The sequence below is a fragment of the Tachysurus vachellii genome, chromosome 18 (assembly GCF_030014155.1).
Source record: "Tachysurus vachellii isolate PV-2020 chromosome 18, HZAU_Pvac_v1, whole genome shotgun sequence".
In the NCBI taxonomy this organism is placed as follows: Eukaryota; Metazoa; Chordata; class Actinopteri; order Siluriformes; family Bagridae; genus Tachysurus; species Tachysurus vachellii.
The window spans coordinates 9,328,654-9,332,477 of NC_083477.1; the positions used below are offsets into that span (position 1 = coordinate 9,328,654).

A 3,824-nucleotide genomic window follows, 5' to 3' on the forward strand; every position below is an offset into this window, starting at 1 on the left:
TGTGTGTGTGTATGTGTGTGTGTGTGTGTGTGCGCACTTGGCGAAAAAGAAATACTGATTCCGAACCCTGAACATTTGAACACCAAACCTTAAGTGAGGCAATTATTTCCATATACAAAATGTACAAAATAAAAGAGGATAAATAAAATACACTGCAGTAAGTGAAATGAATGCTTATCTACAACAGTCCAGTAAAATGTGGTCTGGGCTTTAACTGATTTCTGAGCATGTGCAGCTCATATATGTTTTTTTTTTCTTTGTTCTACAACAGGGGTGTGACTGCTCATCACCTCTGTTAGACAGATAGCAGGCTAGTTACTGCTAGTGAATGAGCTGGTTTATTTAATTATTAGAGTCACAATTTACCTTGTCCACACATAGTGTTTTATAAAACAGAAGCCCAACCTGCAAAAAAACACCACAAAATATATGACCTGGTTCATATTACCTACCTAGCTAGCGCTCGCTATCACTAGTGTAGCATATAAGTGCTGCCAGAGTTTCTTTTAGATATTAGAAGTAATCTTGTACAATGAAAATAATCTGTTTAACTCTTAATTAGACATAGATACGACCAGATCTGGCCTGATGAAGTCTCTAATCCGGCACACCAAATTAATTTCAAACAGAATCATCTTGTGGACTATAATTGAATTGTAAAATGTGGAAAAAAGAGATCTAGTCTCTGTTATTCCACAAGGGAGAAATGTAGAGCAATAAACTAAAGGCTATAAAGTCTGCCATGACAAAATGTGCTAATGAAATGGAATTCTTCATTATCAAGCAAGAGATGTGATGCTGTAACTATGTCTCTTTCCAAAAAAGCCAGGTTATTTATTTTTCTTTGTAACTTTTAGATAAATGACGAGAGACGAATACATTTTAAAGGAGTTATTGTCATGTTGTTGGTCTACTAAACTGATTTTTAACACAAGCGAGACACAGATTCATATATAACACTGGATGCTTCACAGCGACTGCTGGTCTTGTTCATATTATTTAAGACAGTTGGACTCCTCATACTCCAGACTGTGTTACAGAAACGCGAAGCTGACCTGTGTGACAGCATCTTCACAATCCTTTACACCAAATGTCAAGCTCATTGTTTCATGCTGTGGAACACGCACACATTATCAACGCTCCCATGAGTCAGGCTTCTGAGTGTCATTTTCACACTTTCACACTTTACGCGTACTTCACCCATAAACGCAATCCGTGAATAAAATCTCCTGACATTTCACAACAAAGATACGTTATATCCCACCAACACACTTCCTCTACCGTATATCAAACTTTTATTTATTTATTTATTTATTTATTATTTTTTTCTCCCACTGTCCCCATTACATTCATTCTCCTAATCTTTCTTCATATCTTTCTTCCTCTCCCTCTCTTCCGCTGTGGTGTTGTAATTGAGAAAGCAGCATGGCCCAAGAGTCCAGTGTGTAATCCACACTCTATAAACACTCTAATTGAAGTGCAAATTCAATATTCCCTTATCACTCTCTCGCTTTCATTTTTCTATCTGACTGGTAATTACACAACGTCTGGCAATCTAGTCATCAAAATGCACATGACAAATAATCAAACTGCATGAGAAATACGGCTGGACCGCTTCCTGGATTTGGTGTAAATAGTGATGATAAAAAACAAAAAACAAACACAACAAGCAAACAAAATACAACTGCATAACACTTAATTCCCAAGAAGATTCATTTTATATTCCTGGCTGTCTTTCTTTTCTTCATTTTGCTCATCTTTCGCTTGGCGTTCGTTTAGTTGTGTCCCTGGTGTGTGTTCCTGTTACAGTCTCTCGTCTTTAATGTGCAGGTAACCAGATTCCTTTCTCAAGTTGGGCTGTGTGGACTAAAGTGGGCAGGCAAATAGAGAAGTATATTAAAAACCTTTCATGCAGACACACTGAAACAATGAGGAAAAATGACTGTGTGCTTGTGTCTACGTGTGTGTGGGAGGAAGGTATTGCTGCTTTAATTAAAGTTCTATTTTTCTCTCTCCCAGTCCCTGTAGAGCTCAGTCTTCCCGTCCACCACATGCTTATTTGTGTTTAATTTGGATAGAGCTGCCAGGCTGCCAGCATAGATGTAAAGCCTGTGCCAGCCACGCCAACGAACTGGCCTCAGTCTTTTCAATCAAGAGAATCTGAGAGCAGCAGGGCCAAGATCCAGAGCCAGGCTGATAGACTGCGACATGGAGCTGGTTCCAGGCATCAGCGTTATCAAGACGAGGGGATCGGAGTTAAATACACGGTTACCTGTGAGTTCAATAGCCAGAAGGAGGTTCAGTCATCCAGACCAGCTGGATAATCAGCTGTAGTAATAATAATAATAATAATAATAATAATAATAATAATACTGAAGCATGGTGATGCACAGGGTAGTGATGATGATGAATCTCTGGTCTGTGCAGATTTTCACACTCTTCCTGTGTTCATTTGGGTTTCGTCCCGATGTTCAAAAACAAGCATGAAGGTGGGCTTGCTGTGCTGAATTACCCCAGGTGTGAATGATTGTGTGAAAGTGTGTGTGTGTGTGTGTGTGTGTGTGTGTGTGTGTGTGTGTGTGTGTGTGTATTCTCCCCTAACATGCAGTGTTCCTGGAATAGGCTTTGAATCTGTTGTGACACTGACATAATCGAATGAATGAATGAATGATGATGATGCTAAAATTCTTTCCAGGTTATGTCAACATTTGTCAAAACAATTTACATTTCATAACAACTCACTGAGGAACACAACACACTGAGGAACACAACACACTGAGGAACACAACACACTGAACACCACAACACACAGAACACCACAACTCACAGAACACCACAACACACAGAACACCACAACTCACAGAACACCACAACACACAGAACACCACAACACACAGAACACCACAACACACAGAACACCACAACTCACAGAACACCACAACACACAGAACACCACAACTCACAGAACACCACAACTCACAGAACACCACAACACACAGAACACCACAACTCACAGAACACCACAACACACAGAACACCACAACTCACAGAACACCACAACTCACAGAACACCACAACTCACTGAGGAACACAACACACTGAGGAACACAACACACTGAACACCACAACACACAGAACACCACAACACACAGAACACCACAACACACAGAACACCACAACACACAGAACACCACAACTCACAGAACACCACAACACACAGAACACCACAACTCACAGAACACCACAACACACTGAGGAACACAACACACTGAGGAGCACAACACAGAGAGTCACATACGTCTCCATTATCACTGTAAATGAATGGGCACAAATTCCCACAGACAAACTCCAGAATCTTGTAACCTTCCCAGAAGACAGGAGGCTGTTCAAGCCATAATGAGGACCTCTCTGTATACTGCTCATGGTTTTGGACTGGTCCAGTGTCCAACAAAATCATATATGTGTGACAGTGAGGTGTTCACTTGTTTTTTGGCCACGTCGTGCATGATCAGTGTACAGACTGAAGACAACAGAAGGATCTACACATCAGAAGGGCTGAAAGACTCCACACTGGACTCGAGACATTTTCTGTATTGACTGAATTTTGTGTCATGATTCTTTTGCTAAAGTTTGATGTATAAATGTATAAATGAAGTAAAAGGAAATTGATGGGTTTTCATTTTGACTCCCTCTCACTTTGAATTGGACTCGATGGTGACTTGGTCTTGTCTAGTTCTGGTCTTGGACTTGATTACTGTAGTAAACAAAATGAAAAGTAGCAGCATATTGAGAAGGCGTGCATAACAAATCATCAGTGTTTGTGC

General features: G+C 40.3%; 1 long non-coding RNA gene across 1 annotated transcript; it reads left to right on the forward strand.

Annotated features, from left to right (window-relative positions):
• Positions 1-277: 277 nt before the first annotated feature.
• Positions 278-3,570, forward strand: LOC132861228 (uncharacterized). The gene is made up of 3 exons (XR_009649910.1): positions 278-1,891; positions 2,020-2,274; positions 2,428-3,570. It is a non-coding gene; the product is annotated as an uncharacterized LOC132861228 (long non-coding RNA).
• The last annotated feature ends 254 nt before the right edge of the window (positions 3,571-3,824 follow it).